Genomic DNA, 24,395 nt, shown 5'->3' on the forward strand with positions numbered 1-24,395 from the left:
ACTTAGTGGCAGAGCCCCAGAAACGAGTCTGGCCCTTTGTCTCCATGAAAGTGAAAGTGTGCTAGGCAGGCATTTCAGCACGCAGGGTAACATGCCTTTGGATCACACACAGCTAATCCTCTTTGTACTTTGCTGACTGTAACCTGCTTAGTCTTACATGAAATGTATTCGTCGTCTTTTCCTGAGCCTGATCCAAAGCCTGTTGGAGTCAGTGGAAAGAGTCCAGATATTTTTTCAGTAGTTTTGGAGCTGACTCTATATGAACAGCTGGTCTAGCACTGAGTCTTGTAGTTGAAAGACAAGGAAAATAAGCAGCAACAAACCACATCGGACTCCGTGCTGTATTAAATATATAAATGAAAGTAACGTGAAACTTGTAAAACCAGACTGGACAAAACACTCTGAAACATGCTGCAGGGAACAGTCTAGTGCTAGCAGGGGAATAAGTTAGCTATTTAATGATTTCTTTTCCATAGCTTTTACTTTTCCACATATTCTGTAATGTAACAGGACTTTTTTCTCCTTGGGCAAATAGCTGTCAGACAGCAGCACTGGAATGAGAACATATGTAGTGTTTGCTTTTATCTTACATTACAAAAGAAGTATGAATACCTTCTGTTATTCCAAGTATAAAATTACAAGTATCAAATCATTTGGTGCTTTAAATCCTGTGCCAGAAAAGTAATCCAGTAAAAATAGCTATGTCCTGTCAAAGCTGAGCAGTTAGTATTGTTATTACAGTTTCTTGCATGGCTCCAACAGTGCCATGCAAAGATGGCAAAAATAAGTGTAAGAAACCAGCAAGAAACTTGCCTGGAATCACCCAGAGCATAGAACGACAGGAGGATGGAAATGAGCTAAACCTAATGACCCAAAGTGAGAATCTGCCTGGTCTGATTTGCAGTTGGTTTGTACTTTAAAAATGCTGTTAAACAAAAGCTGGTTAACATCTTAGGGGCTGATTATTGCCCAGAGATCCCAAAGAGTTAAATTAAAGAGTAATTTGTGCTGGGTTCTGGGTGAGTATGTGGTTGATCCTCTGTCCTAAGAAGTGTACCATTTAAAAAGTAGAAGAATATTTAGCTGGAAAGGTTGAAGAATTTTATCATCTCCACATTACAGGTGAGAATGCAAAGCAGGGGTGAAGGAGTTTTGGCTGGGTTAAACAGTCAGAGTCTGAGTTGTCTGTGGCAGTGAACCCCTAAGTCCTGTCAAGTGCTTTGCCAACAAGGCCATCCATACCTAACTATGGTGTGGATGTGAAGTTGTGAATGAATGTATGTGGTGAAGTTTCCCGTGGACCTGAAGTCAAATAGGAGATACAAGAACAGGTCATAGCAGAGCTGTGGGTTTTCATATGTGAATTTCTCTCAAAAGATTGTGAAGAGCCGGACATGCTTTATACAGCTTCTGGAATTTAGGTTAATACTTTTGTTGTTGTCCATTCCACAAAAGCCAAGACAGAAGAAAATTTAAATAGTAGATTATGTCTGCTAGGGGGCAGAAGAATCACTGCATTTAGTGCTCTTTTCAGGTCTTCAGAGCTACAGTGAAACCTGGACAGAGACAGCTTGATTTGCTAAATTGGGAACATACTGCTTCAGTCAGTATGGATGTTAGGAAGCTAATTAAAGGACATAGCAGCTGACAAGTGAATCTTCAATCCCTGTCAAATCCCTTAAGTTTATGACAAGTGTGAAGTAGTTCATATAGAAAAGAAATTTTTACTCCTGAGTTCACATGTTTCCAGATGAGATGTGTTTATTTTCATGGTAATAATCAGAACACATTTTACTTAATGTTTTTAGGATGAATTTTGTCTGCTTTATAAGTCTCTCCCCAAATCCCAGCTCTCTTCTCCTACTTCTTGACAACCATGGGAGTCATATTAGTTGTCCACACTGGTATTTTAAGTAAGTGGCATGAAGGGTGTGTCAGGCTGCATAGTATGCTGCTGAACAGCAGACCAGATCCTGGTGCTTAGAGGCTGCACTTGTGCTGAAAGGTCAGAAACTCCAAGGACATGTAGTGCACCAAAACTTGCCTGTCCTGAGATAGTGAGGAACAGTCACACGTGTTGATTTACAGAAAAAAACTTTGTTTGGTTCTTTTTTTTTTCCTTTGCAAACCACATGCTCTTGCTGAATGTAAATATCTCATGCTGCAATGATTAAATCCATTTTAGGTACGTTTCCATTAATCTGTGAAAAGACTGTGCCAAAACCCAGAATGAAAGATAAATTGTGAGGTTTTTTTTAATTTCTGAAAAAAATCAGTAGTAGGTTGTCAGTTAGTACATCAAAGGATGCATCTAGTGTACCTCGGTATGCTGTAACGTGAGCTATTTGTTCAAAAGTTAGCTCTAGTTAACTGACATGACTATTCATTCTAAAATAAGCACTCAGGCAGTGTTTGCTCCCAGGCAAATACTTGTTCTGCTACAATTCCTTCTCAGCTCAGCTGCCTCTGATCCCCTTTGCAAGTGCCGAAGTTGTTAGCCTTTGTAGTCATGAGAGTTAATTACCACTCATTTTGTTCACTTTCCTGCATGGCCAAAAGCTTTTATGTCTTTTACATGATTTGGGAGTGGAAAGACTGGCCTGCATTAAGGGACTGTTTCTTATGCAATATGTGATTAATAGTTGCCAAGAAGTGGTCTGCCACGTGTGTGCTGGCAGGTTGGTGGCTGTGCAACTGCACTGCTCATTGCATGGCTGGGCTGGGTAAGCACGGTGCATCTGATGGTGCAGATAGGCAGGAGTTAGAGGTTAGGTAAACTGGGACACCTGGGCTGTGGTGGCTAGATGTGGCATTTGGGGACAGATGGGATGGATCTGCTGGGGTTGGAGCCTGGACATGTGGAGAGAACACCTAGGAGCTATGACATGGGGCAGTCAGTGAGGAGCAGAGGAAGAAGTTAATAGCAGGCTAAAGCAATTCATGTAGCAGTCAGCTGTGCTCAGTGTGGCCCTTTGGTATTGGACTGGACTCCCTTAGTTATGGGAGTGTTTGTGTAGTTGGAGAGGAGCATGTATTATTGTTTAGCTTTCATATCAGTCCAAGAAAACTAGGTTTATCTCCCAGCTCAAAAGCATTGTCCCCACAGAAATGGATATTCAAACACAGTGCTCTTTAGAGATTGTGGCCTGTAGTAGCAGGAAACTCAGAAGAGACTGCATACTTTTAGTATCTCTAAGCTCTGGAGCTTTTCCCTTGAATTATGTTTTTCCTTTTCAACTAAATAAACCATAGCAAAAAGCCTTTCACTGTGTGCTAAGATATTCTCAAGTGCTCTTGTTTCCAAGGGTGACTTTAGTGGGGGCAGCAATGCAGTCTCAGAACAGAGCTCTTATGTGTCCCAGTTACAGAATTACTTCCCGTGCTGCTGACAGCTTGATTTGTGAAAGAAAAAGAATAGCAAAACAAAACTCAACCCACAGCCTGTGCAAGAGAGAAAAACACAGACTTGCTGTGCTTTAGGGAAAGTGTCAGACACAAACATTTCAAAGGGGGAAAGTCTCTAGTCTTCATATGTATGATTAAAATCCTTTTACAAGAGTAAGTCACATAACTGTAACTATTTTTAAGGTTTAAAAGTTTCCTGTTTTATACCTATGGGATAAGTCTGTGCAGCTAGCTGGAGGCCAATTTTAACCTTGGACCATTGAAATCTGTTGACCTGTGGTTTGGTACAGAGCTGGCCATTGTTGTTTTTTTCCTGCTTTGAAATAAGGGATATCTGGGAAACCTCTAGTACTGCCACCCCCCAAACCAAAAAAATCCACGTCTGACCATGTGCTAGACCTGCTTTACTTAGCTGCCAAGTGTTGCAAAGTAGCCAGACACTGAAAATGCTGCTAATCAAGCAGATAGCAGACTTAGACACTCATCATTATGTGTTTATACTGAATCTGGTAGATACTAAGAGGATTTAAAGTGCATGTATAATTCCAGGGCTGTTTAGTTCTGGTTTAAGACTAAGCAGTAGTTGTAAAAAAAGAAGACTGAACTGAAGTGTTCTGCAGTTGAGCAAGCAATTTTATTTCTAAAGCAAAATCTCATGCACTACAGGGCTCATGATTCAGAAATCAGGTACAGTGCTGGAGGAAGCTGTGTCTTGATTTGCAGCTTATAAAACCAGGATTTTGCTAATAAATGCATTCTTCAGAATTACAGACCAGCAGATTCTTAAATGTGGAGGTCATGGCTTTGTCTTGAACAGCAGCCTCCTATGATTACTGTGTACTGTATTTTTATGATAGGTGAGACAGCTTCTTCCTGGCTACTTAGTTATGTCACTATTAAATGGAGGAAAGGAATTGGGATGACCTAGTCTGGAAGGGGTAAAGCAAACAGCAAAGCACTGCCATTGGTGAAACAAACTTGCTTTAAGCACATTCTCTAGTTAGTCTGAGTCATCAATCATCAATCATCATTTGTTCTCTTCTTCCTCCTCTGTCTTTCCTTGAGCTGTATTATAAAGCAGAGCTGTGGCTGGAATCAGGGGTGCACTATCTGGGAGTGGTCCTGAGATAAGAAAGGGATGGGGGCTGTGGGTAGGAACTGAGCCAAGGCACGGAGAGACAAGCAGAGCCTCATTTGAGTCAAGTGCTGCCTCTTAAAAATAGCTCTGGAAGGACATACCCAACCATGGATACCATGCAAGCCGTGCATTAGTCCAGTGACTTCCTTGGTGCCTGTTCCCTGCACTGCCTGTTCTACCTCTCAAGCCTGGAGTTGCCTCTGTTGCTTCCTCCTGGTGCAGGCTTTGGTCCCAGACTGTGTATTCCTCTCCCTATCATTGCCCCATCCTCAGATGTTCACAGTTGCTCGCAGTGCACAATGTTTCCTGAAGTCAGCCAAATACACAGTTTTCAGGATGCACTTCTAGCATGTGCTGAGCTCAGAAATCTGCCTTCACCAACTTAATTCCCTTCTAAAACATGTCAGAAATGTTTTTTTCTCTTAGCATGTCTGTATACACATACATGTATGTTCACCTGTGTATCTGTGTATATCCCATTATTAACAATGAGCATTAAGTGTAGACATCAGGGATGAAATGGACTGTAAAATTTCCATGCCATCTGCCCAAACAGCACACTGGCTGCAAAAAAATGCTCAGATGTTTATAAAAGCTAGACCGAATGATGATGATGAGGATGATGATAATGTCTCTATGTGGGGGGTGATGATGATGTCTCTCAACTGGCAAACTTTTCTGAAACTCAGAAATGTTTGTTCTGTGATATGCCATCTTTTCAAATTTGTGATTCCAGTTTTCTGCTCTGTTAGAGCACCATGTAGATTGAGCAAAACAAAGTTAATGCTATGACAAAGTATTTTAATATCTTGTCCTAATTCAAGACAGGGTTTCTCACCTCTCCATGGGAGAGAGCTGGTTGGCAGCCTGGGCTGAGGCTGCAACTCCAGTTTTGGTGACAGTAGCTGTGTCATTGGTTTTGTTCTTCCACAGGACGACAGGATGAAAGCAGAACTAGGAGTGGAATTAAGGTGGCAAATCTGTAGATTGAAGAATATAATTTCAGTTATAGTATTTGATATGATATTAACCAAGTTCTGCCAATTTTATTTGTGTTGAGAAACACCCAGAGCCTGCTGGAGCCAGTGGCAGTTTTGCCATCAGTTTCCCCGAGGAGTAGGATTTTGCTTATTGTTTAAATTAGCTATAACTTCATGGGAGCATATGGGAGCAAATGCAAAGGTCTTGAATTCAAGAAGCCAGTAAGCAGCTTTATGCATTTATTTTGTTGCACAGGTAAAAGCTGAGACAGCAAAACCCATCTGCTAAGCCTTCAACACGTCTCTATAAAATCTATGTTAGGGTAAGAGTATTCTTTTCTATTTTATTTATGGCCTTGGCTGCCTGAATGAGTGCATCTGGAGCTCAGATGTCTGATGCCCTTATTGTAAATTAGTTAACTTGAAGAACTGCACGCACTGTCAGGTCCTTGCTGTGGAAATGCCAGGCTCTGTAGTGGAGGTGCTTTTGTGTGTGCCTATGTTTTTTTAAGTGAAAAGGCTCTTGAATTTTATGCATAAACACTATTCTCTGTCTCTCTTTTTTTTTTTGTTCCCTCCCTCTTTTGTTACAGAGTGTGGACTAGCGTTGAATATTCAGGGAAAGCTCCCCAGGGAGATTAGGGACATGGACAGATTTTAAACAGAGCCCTAATGCATGGACACGAAAGGACAAACATTCTAGTGGGAATACTTGTGCAAATTCCCTGCTTTGGAGTCAAAATGCATTAAACAGCTGCTTGCATGCTAAAGATGCTTTTAAAATCAATACAGACCAGAAATTATAAAATTTATAAATAGAGATGGTGCTCAGTGAGAGTAGAAGTACTTTGATGATGCCTTTTTTTATAAATCATACAAGAGTATATAGCAGTCCTAGAGAGAAGTACATCTATAAATCCCTTTCTGCAGGGCTCAGAATCCCAGACTGTGCTGAAACTTACTTCAGGCTGGATTTGCCCTTACCCATCCATGTCCTGGAGGGCTATGGGAACTGAGATTTAACAGCAGTAGGAATTAGATGTCTTGACATGAATAAACTGCTGTTATCGTCAGTTACTCTGATTACACTGTTGTGGAAGATAGATTATTGCTATATTTAATAAATCTACATTAAAAGAAATTGAATGAAGCCATTGCACAAACAAGCAGTAGCAGTGCATGTATTTGGGGCTGCTGTGCAGTAGCTAAACTCAGGTAGAGTCCAGCTGTAAAAACTGGCAACCTGGATGTGTCAGCATCTGAAATTGGGCTGTATAACAGCAACATGGTAATATCAAAGCTGCAGTGTGGCTTTAATTGCCACAGAGGTAGTATTTATCATATTGCTATGTGCATATTTAAGAATAAATGCAATTTAAAAAAATATTTCATTCTGAAATAAATAGATTGCCTTACCGTTGCTGCACATTTGCTTTATTGGTTCTTCAGCCTGACTCCACATTACTTCTGTGCCCTGTTGTCTGAAATGGAAACAGGTGTTACTTGCAATATAGAAGTGCAGCAGTATTTATATCATACTTAGATCATTCAAGTTCCCATTATAGACCACATTTTATTACATGTACATTTCATAAGGCCCATTGCCTCTATTGCTGCTGTCTCATGTTATGGTAATCCCTAAAAAAGCTGCCACTAAATTGAGGCCCTTTGTTTTATATGCTGCATGCTTGCAGCTGCTGCAAGCATTTGACAGGTTCAAAGCCCATATTTCCTAAGTTCCATCTTAGTTTGGGGCAAAATAACAGGTCTTCAGTGTGGTGCCCTGCAGACTGCACTCTGCAGCCTGCAGCTTTTTATTGCTACCTGCTTCCTGACTGTCCCCATGGCTCTTCCTTTGGCTCCTCTGCTTTCTACTGGTTCAGGCATTTTTTTCCAACCTCACAGCTTTTTTCTAGCCCACCACTCTTAATTGTGCTCTTTAAACCATTCTTTGGAGACATCTCTGCACTAAAAGTAGCTCCCAAGCTTATTCTGCAAGCCAGTTTTGAGGACTGTGTTGGGTGCATGTATCCCATTTGCCTCTTGGAAGACAGCAGTCAAGTCCCACTCCGCAGCTATAAGAAATAGAGAGATCTGCAGCTGCTGTACATGTGAGATATAATTTTGGATTGTTTCAGAATGAGGTGGCCTCTCTAACCTTGGGCTTGCTCTCAGAAATGCCTGTGGTGTAACCACATGCAACAGTTTGTGTTTTGGATGTTAAAGGGCACAGTTCTCTGTGACAACACAACTGCTGTTGGCATAAATGGCAGGATTTCATAGCTGCACTCGTACATGGCCACTAAAGCTAATCAGCCACCAAGGCAAGGCAGGCACCTCTCCACAGGCTGGTCCTTGATCAAATAAATACTCTGAGCCCCTGAGACTGCACTTCTGGCATTGACCTGGCCGCCCTTACATCCCCTGCTTTTCATTCCTAAAATGCACAGGTGTTTCTTAAATGAGTCTTGTGTCTACTTCTGCCTGGCTTGGCTGTTTCACAGAAGTGCTTGAAGAAAACAAAATGCTAAAGGCTGGGAACGTTTTTGTGAGCTTGTGGTACATAGTTTTCCACAGGAGGCGGGATGCACCGTGCAGCCGGCTTGGATTCTGCTGCTGCTACTCTGTTGGGGCTGCTCCCCCATGACTGAGGGGTTCAAAGGGAGCCGGGCAGGAGCCCACAAAAGCAGGACTAGGGAGTGAAATGAAGCCACTTTCCGAAGTGTTCTTCCATGCGGAGGGGAAGGTGAGTGGCGCTTGCCCGTGTGTCCAGAAGGTGGCAGCGGCAGCCCGAGCCTGCCGGCAGCTCTGGCTTGTCCCGCTTGGGAACACCCTCGCTAATCCGGGCTCTCAGCCTCCTTAAAGGCTCTCAGCCCTCTAAGCTTGTAACTAAGCCGTGCTCTCATTGCCTGGCTGCAGGCCTCTGAGCCCACGGGTGACAGGCTTGGGGGGTGACCAGCCATCGGTGTGACTGGCATCTTGGGACTTTGAATAAGCAGCTAAGTGCTGGCAGGAGCAGAAGCTCTAAGCTGCTGGATCTTTACCTCCTCATTACAAAATTAGTTTAAAAAAAAAGGCAGCCCTGCATGGTGTCTCCAGACAGGCTTTTCTCCACTTCAACAATAAAACTATGTCTTGCAACAGATGTGTTATTACTCATGCTGGCTAGCGTTTCTCAGGCGTCACAACTCTAAATATTAGAAGAAGAGACGATTCTTTATTTTCTCTGTGTTGGCAAAATCTCTGTGAATGTGAAAGGTAGACCTGGAGCAGGGGTTTTGCTCTGTGATCTGACACTTTCAGCCAAGGTCTGAAGTGAGGAGACATCTTGGTGCTGGAGGGCTCTGAGCTCAGCATCCCTAGGCACTGAAGCTGTTCTGCTACAAAGGAGAGTAGATAAAACTTTTGTTTCGAGCATGCTTGAGGAGTCAGACGAGTTAGGCTTTTCTGCAAGAATGATTCTGGCTATTATGTTTCCTTTCTTGAGATGAAAGATAGCTTTCTTAATTTAGACAATGGTGTTCCAGCTTCAGAAACCACAGGGTTCCATGTGAAATTTTAGAGATATCCTGCTCTTGGTTCCCATTTTCCCTTACTAGCATTATTGCTTTTGGTTATAAAATAAAAGAACCCAACATATTTTCTTCCCTCTTCCCTTCACCCTATCTCACCTCAGCAGGAGCCCAAAATCTCCTGTGCCTACCACTTGGAGCCAACTGCTGTGGTAGGAAGGAGAAGGCAGGCACCAAGCCAGCTACTGGTTGTGGTGCCTGTGCCAGCCCTCATCTTCCAGCCACTGCTCTCTGCTCCCTCCATGGCAGCAGTCCAGTTGTGAACATTTAGCAGATACTTGAGGGAAAGCAGTGGTCTGCCTACTGAACATGCTGGTCACTTTTGCAAAAAAAACAACAAAACAACATTCAAAATATCCCCAAACTTCCAAAGCTCTCTTCTGTGCTGGTTCTTAGGCACTATTAGTTTTCATCTAGTGGCATGAGATTGAAAAGCTGTCTGGAATAAACTCCTCATATCTGGGCACAGTGTGTTACTGTGTGCCTTCACTTTAACAGTGTCCTGAAAAGACCCTTTTTCTTTAGAGGTATAAACTGAGTAGCTAGAAGTACAGGTAATAGGGTCCATTTAAATTTTAAAAAGGTTTTACCACTAGGGAGGAAATGTGTAGGTTGAAAATAAGGAGCAGAGGAGAAATTATTTCAAGTTTCACAGCTGACATTGTGCTGGAACAGCTTGCTTTTTCCCAGGTGCTTATCTGCTATTGATGGCTTTTGGCATTCTGCATATGCAGGAAGGCAGAATATGCAGCTGGACAAGAGGGCTGCATACAGAGAGAACATTTCTGACCTTGCAACAGCTTCAGATGTTGCAGTTCCTTCTTATGTCTTCCCATGTTCTTTGTTTCTTATATAGTTTCCTTATTTAAGATAGTTTAGGGGTTGGGACTATATGTTTTTTTTTCTTTTTTTTTTATTTATTTTGTTGGTTTACACCACTTCTGATAGATTCTTTACCACCTGCTCCCTTCAAGGCAAACTGCAGGGCTGCTTCCCTTGTGTAGCAGCTGTGCTGGAGGACTGCTGATGAGGAACAAAATGGGAGCTACTAAGCAGTCATTTGAAGGCTGGCTATTAAAAAGAAAAAAGCTAGCTAATTACAGCTTAAAGGAAGAGGCAACACTTTGTGCAAAAACACCAGAAGGTAAGCCCTCCAAATCCCACACACTCCCTGTAAATAGCTATAATTAACCCCACAGTATTCAATTTATTAATTAAAATTTAATTAATATTTTCTGTCCTTGACAATCATTTTACAGGCGGTCAGGAAAACATAGTGGCAGCTGAGTTCCCTTAGAGCAGCAGTGACATTCAAAAGGGCACAGCCACAGGAGACTCCTCTCTGTCATACCTGTGATAAAACAGAGTGAAGGTGGCCACTGGATTTCTGGGAAAGGGGGGGAGGATGGGAGACACTGCAAGTCCTGCTGTTCTCCTGCACGCTTCCAGACATCACCCTACAAATGCAGTACTCATCTTGATTATCTGAAGGTGTGAGAGAGCAGTGGAAAATGTGTGTCATCTTTCCTTACTGACCAACTTACACACCTCCTGGGGGCTGCTCTACAGCACTGTGTTTCACTTGGGTTTGGTGTTCTGCTTGGTGCTCTGTCTGGGAGAGTGAACTGCATGGACCCTGTCAAAGTGCAACAGCTATTGCTTAAAAATGCTGTGGCTGAACTTGGTGCTGTTCTTCTCCAGCAGTGGGTTTCTGGGTCATTCATAGTATCCATGGTCAGTATGCCCAACACCTGTCAGTGTCAGAGTACTCCTCTGGAACAAATCCATTGGGATCCCCAGTGGGAAATGTGAGTGTTGTCAGCTGTGTAGAGCACTTCAAGGTTTGCTTCAAACAGATAGCATAGATGTGGAAGACGCCAAATGTGTTTTCTTCAGCAAGGACAGTGCTTCAACATTATCCAAGGTCAGACAACAGTGTAATTCATGCCCTCACCCATCCTTTTCCTAGAGCACACAACAATTTTTTTTCTGACATTATAGTTTTTTGACATAGCACTGCTCTGATTGCCTGCAGCATACACCTGTTAGTCCTCTTCACACTTTAAACTGAAAAAAAACCACCAAGCCTATGAACAGAAAATGCTAACTGTTAACTACAAGGTCATGAGAGGAGATGTGAGCTGAGCACTGTGAAGTGTGGCTGCAGCCAGTCCACTCAGTAGGGACCAAACTCTGAACAGTTTGGTCATGAGCCATCCTGCAGAAACTGGCCTGTGGCTAAGGGTCTGCAGCACAGGCCTGGTGAGAATAGCCGTGAGGTGAAGGAGGTCTTTTGTTCCCCATTTGACAGAAGGGTGCATACTGAATGAGCAAGAGAATGTACTCAGAGCTTGTTGAAAGCAGATCTCCCAGGTCACGGGGGAAAATCTTCCAGTACAAAACTGTTAAGAGCAGCTGGGAGAGGAGGTGGGCAGCACTGACCATCATCATGAACACCACCTCTCCACTTCTCTGCATGAAACATGAGGGGTTAGGCAGATTTTTGGTGTATCTAGTGATTCAGGCCCTTGTGGTAGGGAAGTGGCGTGACATGTTGTCGCAGACATCTTTTATGAAAAATCGTTTCTTTAGGATTTTTCCTCCTAAGAAGCTGAGAGGCCTCAGGAACAAAATGTAAATAATAGTTATCTGTTGCTGTGGAATGCAACAGGTGGATCTTTGATTGGCTCATTTTAGTTGTTTTTAATTAATGGCCAATCACAGTCGGCTGGCTCAGACTCCCTGTCCGGGACAGAAGCCTTTGTTATCATTCTTCCCTATTCTATTCTTAGCTAGCCTTCTGAAGAAATCTTTTCTTCTATTCTTTTAGTATAGTTTTAATGTAATATATATAATAAAATAATAAATCAAGCCTTCTGAGGCATAGAGTCAAATCCTTGTCTCTTCCCTCAACCTGAGACCCCTGTAAACACAGTCACAACATCTCTCAATCCCAGGGAGGCAGGCACAAGCTGTGCAGTGCAACAAGGCCAGAAGTGCTTCTGAGAACACCCAGAAGCAGAACTGGAGTTTTCCAGGGAAAATGAGCTGTTGAAAGGATGATTATCACAATTTGTGATAATCATCCTTTGGCCTCCAGACTTTGGTGTGCAACTTTAGGACCATCACAGAGCCTGCTTGTATGGTCTGTCCTATGGTCATGCAGGAAACCAGCCTCAGACCCATCAGGCTTTGAGTCACATCTCCCATCAGGTGTGTTTTCCCAGGTGTGGCAGTGTGGGGCTAGAATGAGCAAGTTCTCTACCTTTGTGTGAAAAGAAGTGCCTCTGATGCCCTGCAAAGGTGCTCACACAGGGCTGTCCCCATTCTGCCAGCAACAAGGCCAGAAGGGTGGAGATGAAGATGCCATTGCTGTTGCAGTGGTTCTGTTGGCATCAGGCTGGGACATCTGGTGTGGCAATGTTGAGTCACAGCAGCATTTAATCTTGTGTTGCCACACAGGATGAAGCAGGCCCAAGCCATTGTTAGACTGTTGGTGATTCCAGGTAAATTTCAGCAGAACTGAGGGAGATGGAGATAGATGCTGAGAATCACTGCAGCCTTCACCCTGAAATGGAGGTCCAAAAGAGCACAGCAACTGCCCAATTGTGCAACTATTGCCTGACTTTGCATGCATCATTTAGTCTTTCTTTTCTCCCTGCTTTTCTTTCTTCCTCTCTCTCTTTTTCTCTCTTGTAAATAATTTTTACTGAATTTTTAGAAAAGTACTTCCTCTACCTCAAAAATTCGTCTGTTTCTCGACCTTTACCAAAGAGAACAGGGGGAAAGGACAAACCCCAGGCAACTCACTGCTAAGTTTTGAATTTGACGTGCAGAACAACAAGTTTGTCCAAAATGGGCTTTGCTTTACTGTTAGTCATTTGTACCAACCTGCAATTAAAAGGCTCAGCATTTGTTCTCATCGCTTTCTGAAATTACATTTTCCACTTCCTAGGCCCTGGCCTCAGGCAGTGGATTTTTGAAGCAATCATGCCTTGGTAATTAATGTTTAAAGATGAATGTTGCAACTTCTAAAACAGTGTTGCTGAGTAAACATACAGCAAAAAGAATATAAAAACTGCAAGCCTTTTACAGAAAGCTGCAGAGTTTGGAGGTGTTATCCTTAGAGCTCCCAGCTACAGTGCATTTGATTGCCCCTTCCTCCATTCTTTCAGGTGGGGGGACAGCTGTGCTTAAAAAAAAAAGCAGAGCAAAATAAATATCACATCTAATCTGTCATTTCTTTGTGTTACTGACTCATCACCCCAGAAAGCTTGCTGGGAATGATTAACTCATACAGAGAGAGAGAGAGGAGACAAGTCTTTGGCATGGTCTGTAGCTATAACATGACCATTTTGGATTTTTGCAGTAGAGTGGGAGGACAAGGAATAAAATATGAAGGGAGGAAGACATAAAAATGGAAGGAGAAGTTCCCTTCCTATGTCACATCCCTTGATTTGTCATGAGTCTGTCTTTTCTCTGTAGAAGCCATAGCTTCCAGTCTGTTACTAAGCCAGTTGGATTTACCTGTGACAGCAGCCCATCCTACACAGGGCTCCTGTATGTGACAGAAGTGCTCCTCAGTGCCATGTGCTGAATCTCATTGCAGCATTTTTGGTGCTGTAAAAACTGAGTTCCTCTATCACCTCTTTCTAACAGAAATCCTTAGCAACTGAAAAGCCAAGTTGGGAAAATCAGCAACTTCAGCATTTTGAGAAGGGGAAAGAGTAGTCTGGATTGAGACTGCCTCCCTACTGTAGGCATCTGATTTGGGCACTGCAATCCTGATTCAGACCTTTTGGAAGACACACCTCATGTCTAATGTTTCCCAATAGGTTGGCATGATGCAGCTGTCTCTTCACCTGAGACTCCTAAGACAGGAAAAGTGGGAAAGCACTTGTAGTCTCATGAGTGATTTTTGTAAAAAAGGGCATAGGGGTCCTGCTGTACCGTGGGAGGGGTGCCGTTTTACATACACAAAAGTCTTTCCTCATCTAGCAAAGGCAATGACAAAATTCTGAACAGATCAACTGGAACAAGAACAGAATACTGCTTTGGGCTAGTTTTCCTTTTTTGTTTTGGTTTTTTTTTTCCCTCTTCTTTTCTTTCTTGCAGAAAAGAGAATGAAATTCCCATACCAACATACAGCTGGGAGATTGGCTAACCAAGTTTGAAACAGGTTCTTTGGGCTTTGTTACTCTGATATTCTTTTTGCTCAGTAGAAACTAAAACCCAAAGAAGTCTTGGAAGAACTCCATGTGTTTGATTCTGCATTTAATTGGAAAAATGGAACCTCACAAATAATCTTGCCTTTCTGGAAATGAAGTTCAGGCTCTAAAAGAGATTAGTAAAAGACTCATTCAGCACTAGTCATACTCATTTGGGTAACAGGCAAGTTCCTGCCTGTACTCACTTCTAGTATTCATAATGAATGTGTATTAGTGACTTCCTCAGCAGGAATTCCAGCAGAACAGTAAATTAAGTATTGTCTTCTGCTTTAATAATTTTCCTGTTCTTTTAGCATTGTTTATACACCATCATCAGTATGATGATACATTAACTGCATACCAGTGCTTGGCTATTTTATTTTCCATTACTTTAGTTATCTGTCCAGACTCCCGATCCTTAAAGGATTAAGCTAAATTTTAGATGATTTTGCTGTTGAAGCACAGTGGTTTTGAATTGTTTTGTTTGTTTTTATGACCTCTTTAAAGGTTTTCCAGTAAAGATGAGGTCTTATTTGTACTAAATTTATGCTGGTTGTTCAAAATAGCTTGCTAGTGTTTTTTAATGTTGATTTTTCAGAGATCTCCTAAAAAACACAAGTCCACAAAGCAATTCTGCAGGATACAGGGTGTTTCAGTTACTCTTCTTGTTAAACATGACACAGATAATTCAGATCATTCACCATTTTTCTAAAATGAAGCAAATGGAATGGAAAATGCTTTGGTATTAAAAGCAGTGTGTCTTTCAAGAAATGTTTAATCCTAAACAGATCATTCAAATGAAGTGTAATAAAGACTATTGCAGCTGATGAAAAGATTTTGTTCAACTCAGTGGGTTCTCAAACAGGCAGAGATAATATGCTTGCCCTTGCTAACAGTGCTCACTTAGCTGTGTTTCCTTTCCTAGACTGGAAATTAGATTTCCTTCTCTATTGTTTATATAGAAAAACTCAAACTATTGAAGGAGATCATGTGGGAGCCACTGTTTTTAGAAGAAAGAACTGCATTTGGATAAAAGATACCTCCCAACTTCAAGCTCAGGCACTTAGCAGTAGCCAAAATAAGCATCCTTACCATGTTTCTGAGCTGGAGCTCTACACCAGGCTGTGTGTGTCCCCTGCACACAACACACCCCATGCTGCAAGGAGGGATTGTACAGGGGCCTGCATCAATAAACAGTGAGCAGCCAGCTCCTGTGCCAGCTCACACCTGTGTGTGCATGCATTCCCATAGTGAGCATGTGCATGGAGCCACCCATTTGTACAGCTAAGGTTAGAAATGTTTTTCTTTTTCCCTATGCTTCATTCCCATCTTATTCCAAATCTTGTCTCCAGACTTAACACACTTTGTTCTTACCTTGCCTGCTTTGAAGGCTTTGGACCTGAACTCCAGGCTCCCAGCACCTTCAGCTGTCTACAGACCAAACTTCAATTGGTACATCTTTATGTAGGGGCATTTTGAAAGAACTCTGACTGTTGATTTCCAAGGCTCATAAGGATCAAGACTCAACAAGAAGTAAGCAGAGGCACAAGAACAAATTGATCAGAGGCACAGTCACCCAAGTATCAGGGACAAGGATGAAATTTTGGGATCTCACTTTTTACTTGCACCACAGCATAATTTGGTTTTGTCTCTTGCTTTGCCCTTATTTGCCGGTCCTTATTTCTACACCTTTAGAATTTAAATGGCCAAAGTAATTTATACTCCAAATTTATTTTCTTTTTCTGAAACTGGCAGTGAATGCTGTAGGTTTTTCTTAAAGGAACACTTTCTCTAAACCTTTCTTTAAAGGTGCCACACAGAGAGAGCTTCTCTCCAGGAGTATGGGGCAGGGAGAAAAAAAAACCTCTATTAGTGACCTTTTTGCTATGTAACCTTTCCTTAAAATGCCAGCAACTGAGCTTCTACAGAGAGAACAACAAATATTGAAAGAGGAATGTGAAGGATGTTATGAAACAAGAAAGTAAGAAAAGGGATCTGCTCAAACAAGTTTCTCAGGAAAGGTGATGTAATATGTACTGTAGAAAATCCTAGCAGTTGACATAACAAAGTTGCTTTCTAAATAGCTGTGGATGCCAGCAAGCTGGGAGAAACAAGAGTGTACAGCTGGGAATACAGCTGAGCAGACTGTTTTGTCCAAAAGAAATATAGTAGGTGTAAAACTTCTATTCAGAAGATGTCATTGAAGTTTAATTGAAAAGTGTCCTTTTAATTAAGGCTGAGTGACCACTGAATGAAAGCCTCATTTCTGCTGAGGCTGTTCTTGGTGGTACTCTGAGATTAACCTATGCAGGCTGGCAGTACTCAAGAGGCTGCTCTTGGGATGCCACAGTACACAGTGCTGTAGCAAGTGCTCAGTCCCATTCATAGACTTCTGCCAATGTTTATCAATCTTTTAACTGCTGTCTTGAGAATTGCCCAACTTCTTATTGACTGACTTGCTCATATTCCAGCCTGGTTTCCTGCATAAATGGCTGTTCTCAACAGATGTGTTCTGCATGTATCCACATCTGTATACATAAAATTTGGGAACCTCCCTCTCTGTTACAACAGACCTGACAGAGACACACAGGGTCTTTGAGATAATGAAAACATTAGAATTTTGTGGTAGCCTGTAGCTGGATATTGGAGAACATCTAGATCTTCTCTGCAGGGGAAATGCTGCAGGGAACTATGCTCTGTGTCAGCCTTGGAGACTCCAAAAGGCCCAGATCTGGAGTATATCAGGTGTTCTTATTCCACTTCTTACACAGCTTACAAATTTTAAGGTCTTGGTTGGAGACTGAAACCTTAAAAAGCACTGGTTCCTCTATTTTGTTCCTCGTGGTAATTATAGAGCAAAATATTGCATGTGCAAAGACTGATAGATGCAAAGTGTCATTAGGAGTGCCACTTTCAGGTAGGTTAGTTCATAAAAGTTGGATAAACTGCCAAACAAGAAATCCCAGCTCATGGACTGTTGTGGATTTATTCATCATTACAAACAGAGGAAGAACTGTATAGCAAGAATGTCTATTATGAAAACTACATTTAGTTATAGGGCTGACATACACAGTCTGTTACCTGCCTTTTACAAATACTGTTAGCACCATTCAGGCAGCCAGCAGGCATGGTTTCATGCAAAGCAGTGTGTGGTTATTTTCATAAGGTTTTTATGAATGCTTAGAGAAGGCTGCAGGAGATCCTTGATGTTTTTTATAGCACTGCTGTCATGTCAAAATATCATGTTCCAGCTTCTCTCTTTACTATAAACTGGTTATAAGGAAAATTAAGGCAGTAGGACTGACAGTGCTAGATGTTTTGGAGTGGGAGGTTGAGTGACCATGTTGAATCCTTAGGAATGTTTGAATATTCTTCCCCTGTCTCTGATACATACCCACTCCTGCATTTTCTCTTTTGTTTTAGGTGGAGTCTGGATAAGAGCTGTCAGGAGGGCTTTCTGGCCAGTTTGAGGCTGAGTGATAGCAATCTCGAACCACAGATTTGGAGGAGTGGCACCAAAAGGCCTGTTGTTAACACTGAGTGCTTTGCAGGACAAGTAGCACTCCCTGCTTCCTCAGCTGCCTGAAAATCAAGCCGTAGATACTGACCTTCAGCCAAAATAAGGTAAGTCAAGACTGCATCAAGCATGACTGAGTTTAAAATATGGTTATCAGCCTATCATACAACTGTTTGAAATTAAGCCAGGGAAAAAAATCACTAGAGCACAACGATGTGCAGAGATCACTGATATTGCCAGATCTCTCCCTGTTGTGCTAAAACTGCAGTGAAATGATGTCTTCTTAGTGCTGTGCTGAAGTTGGGCTGCATGTCAAGAGCTTCCTGAGTTACAGCAGCGCTGAGGCTGGCAAGCTGCAGTAGATCCACTGGAAAAGCCCTGCCCACTGCAAAAAGCAGACATGCTTCTTGGCCATGACAAAGGTTCTAGATTTCTTTGTGCAGCTCCAGTTTATTTCCTAAAATGCAAAGTGCAACAGACGTCTAAGCTGACCGGTTGCTTAAGAGAATAAGTGGTTTCATCCAGTGTACCTTTTTTTTCAAACTGAGGTAAAAAAATCCAAGGATCATACTTGTTACTGATCAAAGTAACAATCTCTATTCCTAAAGACACAGTCTGCAGAAAGGTTACTATATAGCTAAAGAGAGACCTTTCAAAAGTAACCTTTAAAAAAACCCCAAACCCATACCTTCAGCTGGGATACAGTATCCCTAAAGTATCTCCTAAGGTCACTGTATCACTAAGGATAAACCATTCAAAAGCCTCAATTTGGGTTGTTGCCCTCAATTTAACAGAAAGTTTCTCCCAGCTAAGACTTGATGGCGGCAGTGATGGGGTAGGAGGAGCAGAGAGCTGGCTGCTCTCATTTGGCACAGAGATGAAATCCAGGGTCCAGTTAGCCTTTAGGCCAACATTTGATAAAACTCTCATGCCACACTTTCATGTGAAGCTCTTTTCCATTCCCACAAAACCCATATACTACTCTTGTTTCCCTATAAAAGTCCATTTGGAGCATTACAAGCTCATGTCAGATATGAAGCTATTTAAATCTTTCATGATTTCTTATGTTTATCCTTTTGACATTTGAGCACAGTTGATAAAAGTGTGAGAACAGTTGCTGCTTCTGTTTGAATTTCTTCACCTCTCCACTCTTCAACCAGATAACATTTTAAGCTTTAAATTGTATGGAAGGGAGCACATTAAACACCAGGTCTGAGAGAAATGGGAAACAACATCATGGGACTGCAGCTGTGGGTGCTGCAAACAGCCCAAATCTCCATACTAAAAATCAAACACTTTTTTTGTGTAAAGTGTGAGCAATCCTTCAAAAAGCTACATGAGATCCATTTTCTGGGTGATGGAATGTATGCCTGCCTAGTTTGCTTCCTGTGAGTTTATTAACACTTGCTGCATCTGTAACTGCTGGTTATTGAAAGAAGGACTTAACTCCCTCCCAGAACCCTGGGACTAATCAAAACATTGCCATTAACATTTAATGAGAAAGTTGTTGCTTTCACCAATAAACTGGCTTAGACTCTTAGTGCCCTAAAACACAAATGGCACATACTGCATCATAGTTAACAAGCAGATTCTGGGAAAAAAACACAGTCAGAGGAGTGCAGCTTGTTACATAAGCTCAAAATGACTGCCTGATTTCTTCTTACTTTCCCCAGCAGTACTGGAAATTATGTATGCTAACCAGTATTCATCTCTCAGCAAAGTATCCAGACCTTGTAGGGCCAGTTCTTTCTTCCAGTAAGACCTCTGCATCATAAAGCAGTTCAGACAAAACATGCCCAGGGGAAAATCCCATGCTTATAGGAGCTTCCAAGCCTTTTCAACAATTTGCTCCCCTAGCTGCCTGTCTTGGGTGGAGGAGAATGGCCTGCTAGAAAGGAATGGCCAACATAAATGGAAAAGAACAAGTAAGACACTTGAGGGTGTGTCTAGTGGATCCAGATATCCAGGTCAGCAAAGGAAGTATTGCCCCCTCATCTGTGCCACATTCAGGCAGAGGAGCCAAACTGGTAAATTGTAGGTCTGTCAGCCTATTCTGCCATTTTGGAGATGGGGTTGGGTTTACACTGAAGAGGCATCACATGTGGAGAGTAACATTTTGGATGCTGTGGGTCCTCATTACTAAATTAAAAATATTAGAGACAGTTACCGCAAACAGTTTCACAATGCATTTACCAGGAGAACAGTAAGAGCAGGGAATAGTGCATTTTATTGCAAATGCTTCATTTAACAAAGATTAAATATGCATCTGAACACTGTCACTTCGAGATACATTCCTAATCAGACTTTGCCCCTGCTTATAGTGGTATAAATAAAGAATTATTCTACTGAAGTCAGCAAAGTCATTATCTGGTTTTACACTCAAAAGAGAGAAAATCCTGCTTTTTACTTCTACAGCAAATCCCATTCAATTCAGTATGAACACAACAGTATATTTAAGAAGAGAGACAACTGAAAAATCCATGTCCTTAATTCAGTAAAGGGTTATGGAGCTGAATTTCCATCTGAGCACGCTTGAATATTGAAACATCAAACCTCCTTTTCCTGTGGTGTAATCTAGTATATTTTCCCCAGAAAATACATTTTCCTTTTTGTAAACAGAAACCACATGAAGCACATGATTATCTTCTGAGCAAAAATATCAAAAACCATAGTTTCCACATATTAAAAAACCAAAAACCCACAAACTTCTGTTTTAAAGCTAAATGCAGGTTTTCAGTCTATCAACATTTTTATTCCATGCCAGTTTTTTGCATAGTGGAAAATACGCACCCTTAGGAGAATAACAACTATGATAAGTTGTTAAAAACCAAATTATCTAGGAAGGTAATTTTTCCCATTATGAAAGTGGCTTGTCAGATATTAGTGAAATGAATTAGTCACTTAGCACACCTTTCACAACCTCTAAAAATTAGATTATGGCCCATATGTTCCCATGAGTAACAGGAGCAGTTCTCCTCTTTCTATATACAATAGTGTCACTCCACAGTTTCTGATTATGTTTTATTCACATGGAAGCATAAATCAGTCCAAAGCCTAAAACTAACCAAACCAGTTCATATTTCTCACATGAGCTATTCTATTTGCATGCCTTTCCAGATTAAACATTTCTTGTTGTGATATAAAAAGATTTCAGGTACATAGTATTCAATGGAAAAAGGTGATAGCATGACATTTAGAAGATGTATGCATGAGTTAAAAAAGGAAAGTGGGAAAACAACAGGAAGAGAAAGGAACATTTGCTTATGACCATCTTAATAGAGGAAAGTAAATTGAGCAATACCTAACCAGTTTATCCCGTGATTTATCCCTCTGCTTTCTGGAATTATTCAGCACAGAGGAGGTGCAAGCAGGATCCCATCACTGTATGTTAATATGTGAAAAAGATGGAGCCAGGTTCTGTCCAGCAATGCCCAAGGATGGGACCAGAGGTGATGGGCACAAGCTGAAGCACAGGAGATGCAGTCTGAACATCAGGGAATGGTTTTTCACTACGAGGTTGACAAGGAGCTGGCACAGGTTGCCCAGAGAGGCTGGGGAGTCTCCATCCTTGGAGATACTCAAAAGCTGTCTGGAAATCATTCTAGACAACCACCTGTAGGCAACCACGTTTGAGCAGGGATACTGGACAAAGTGACCTCCAGAGATCCCTTCTGACCTCAGCCCTGCTGGGACACATGGTGCTGCTTTGGTCTCTTGTCAGGGACAAAGGGAGGAAGCTCATTTTCTTGGTTGCCTCCCTTCAATTAGGAGCAGCAAATTTCAGAAATGTAAAGGGTGCTCCAGCAGCCAGGAGATCTGGAAGAGACCCCAATAACTACATAGAGTTTGCAGTGGGAAGGAGTGAAATGCTTGTAGGGTCAGGATAGGCAACTTTACATCTGGCAAATTCATAGAAACAAAGCAGGAGAGCAAGAATTGCATCTTACTTCCATTTCACTCTGAGAAAAATTCCCATCCTTTTTGTTTCAGAGAGGGAACTGTGATGTGACTAATAAATATACAGCAAGTGTCACCTGATGACTACAGCTTTGTGCCAGGGGCTTTGGGAGCACAGGAGGAATGCTGAGAGCTGCTGTGAAAGGACTTGTCATGTGCAAAAGCAAAGCAGAGAAACCTGGATGCCTGAATTTTATGGCATTTGATTTCAGTGCTGACAACTGAGACCTTGGTAGTTTCTGGGACTATAATCACATTTTCCAGACTGATTTGCCATATCATTCTCCTGCACAGGATGAAGCTAAGCACATCAAGGGGTGCTTGAGTCCAGGAGCTACATAGTGCCAGTTGCTGGTGCTGCAACACTTAGCTCTGGCCCTAGGCAAGAACTCCAGACTTTGAGGCTTCACTGTGTTCTCACTGTTCACACAGTAAAAAGGGTCACACACCTCCTCCCTCTCCTGTGACTAGCTTGTCCTCTTGAATGCCAGCTCTCCTACATGTTAAAAAATATCTGAACTGGACTTAATGCAGTGTAGGACAATGCCAGGTTAAACACTGGATCCTTTCCTTGGATCATCACCTTCCTGGTACAGCTTCCCATGAGCATGGCAAGACAAGGGAGCTATTTCTTTTTCTTCTTTAATGAACATTGCAAAAGGACAGCACTAGAGTGGCTGAAACTTTCAAAACCATGAACTTTGTAATGCTGAATTCAAGCAAAAATGCAGCACTTTCAAATCATAGCTGGCACATTAAGGTAACCCTGACAAGCAAGATACAGAGGTGCAAATGCAGCTTTAATGTAGAAATAGCAAGTTTCTCTCTGAAAATACATCATCTTGCCAAGTTACAAGGAAGGCATTTTTTCATACCACTAACAGTAGACAACGCTGTTATCAAACTGAGTGGAGGTGGAGGAGGAGCTGTTTTTACATCTTTCTCTAGACTGTTTCTGCTTCTAATGAATACAAGTGCCTGCTGAAAAGATCTGTACTAAAGTATCTGGGTTTCTTTAACAGGGAGCTCAGAGGAGCACTGCCAGGGTTAACATACTGTTTTTCCCAGGCATATACAAGTGTATGGCAGAAGGCACTATGCAAATAGTGTTCACAGAGTTTATAATTTCCTGTTGGAACAGCAAAGAAAAGAAGGTCATTGATTTAAACCAGAGAATACAAATTATTTCCTGCCCACAAAGCTGCCAAATGCTTGGAGTTATTGATTTTTTTTTCCTCCCTGCTGCTAACCAAACACTTCTGGTCCTGTCATGGGCATCATCAGCTTATTGACTAAGTAAACATAACCCATTTAGCTGAACATTTTAAAAATAATAGAAAATTATAGTGGCTTTAGTTAAAAAAAAAAAAAAAACACAACAAAACAACAAACCCAAAAAAGAAAAAAAAACAACAGAAAGGAGAAGAAAGGAGAAACAGTTCCTGAAGTTAATTAACTTTTATGTAGATTCAAGTTTCTGCAATATAGGTTTGCATCCAAATGAGAGAGGAAGGAATAAATTAAAAGAAGACTCAAAAGTCTTTTCCTAAAGAAGCCAAGAAGAGGAGGGTGCAGGGAAGCAGGTACTTCATATTTTAAGACTTCAAGTAAAAAAAAAAATTACTGCAAAATTGGGATTGAAAGGATAAAACCATGTGGCAGTAGCATGGTGAAGGCATGTTTTTATTTATTTATTTACTTATTAGCAGCAGGAGGTCTGTGCTATTGTCTGAATTTTTTTTTCTAACTCAGAGCTGAGCACAGCTGATGCCTGGCCTTGGAACCTGTCGGTTTGAAGATAACATGTACAGTATTAATAAATGTAGAACAATACTTGCTGTCAAGTTGGTTACAAGGCAGTGGTTCACTGAAGGGGGCCTGACAATGTCAAAAAGCATTAGACCAGAGCCAGCAAATGTTTTATACTCTACAGCTGAACCCAAAAGAGGAACTGATGCCCTGAATCTGACTTTAGGGCATCTGTCTGCTCTGAAGAGTGTGTATTTGTCTGAAGAAGCAGGGAATGAGTTGCTTTCCCCTCCTGTTCCAGCCATCTGCCTACACAAGGGAGGCAAGAACCAAGACACAAGAGAACAAATCCTAGTGTGCTGTAGATGGACAGGGATACCTTACATACAAAATAGTCTTTATAAGTAGCACAGTACACTCAGGAGAGGTGTTTACAGGCAGGGAGACAGCTACCAGGCTGAGCCACTGCAGAGGGCTGCCTTTCCCCTGGGACTGGCTGTTGCAGGTGGCTTCCCTGGCCAAGAGCCTTGCAGTCCTTTGGTGTGAGAGTCAGCCGTGGGAGAAGAGCCAGTGGGAAGAGACACCAGGAGGGAAGTAAACAAGCAGATTACAAAGTGATGATAAATGAGGGTATTGGACTTCTACAGTGGCTTAGAGGAAGGTGTGACTGCTTCCTCCACCCCCTCACCTTCATGCCTGTTGACTGAATACTCTTAAGGCAGGTAGTCACAGATTAATAATGACCTGTTAACAGCTTCTTTAATTTCCTAATAAGTGCCAACTGCAGCTGCTATAATTATTCTGCTGGTCCTACAACATGCCCTGTGCCAGACTGCAAAGTATTTTAATTTTTTTGTGTGGAACACACTG

At 41.8% G+C, this 24,395-nt stretch overlaps 1 protein-coding gene across 5 annotated transcripts in view; it reads left to right on the plus strand.

Annotated features, from left to right (window-relative positions):
* Nucleotides 1-24,395, plus strand: part of LOC131093880 (cytochrome c oxidase assembly factor 1 homolog) — a 52,495-nt gene that overhangs the window by 10,509 nt on the left and 17,591 nt on the right. For 3 of the 5 annotated variants that reach the window (XM_058041267.1, XM_058041283.1, XM_058041258.1), the window contains exon 2: nt 17,726-17,926. The exons of 1 other annotated variant lie outside the window; for it this stretch is intronic. The gene's annotated coding sequence lies outside the window, so the exon portion shown is untranslated. Of the gene's footprint in view, nt 1-10,094; nt 10,240-17,725; nt 17,927-24,395 lie in introns of those variants that run through there. One more of the 5 variants, XM_058041277.1, reaches the window with a different exon arrangement.

The sequence above is a fragment of the Melospiza georgiana genome, chromosome 1, assembly GCF_028018845.1.
Source record: "Melospiza georgiana isolate bMelGeo1 chromosome 1, bMelGeo1.pri, whole genome shotgun sequence".
Taxonomy (NCBI): domain Eukaryota; kingdom Metazoa; phylum Chordata; class Aves; order Passeriformes; family Passerellidae; genus Melospiza; species Melospiza georgiana.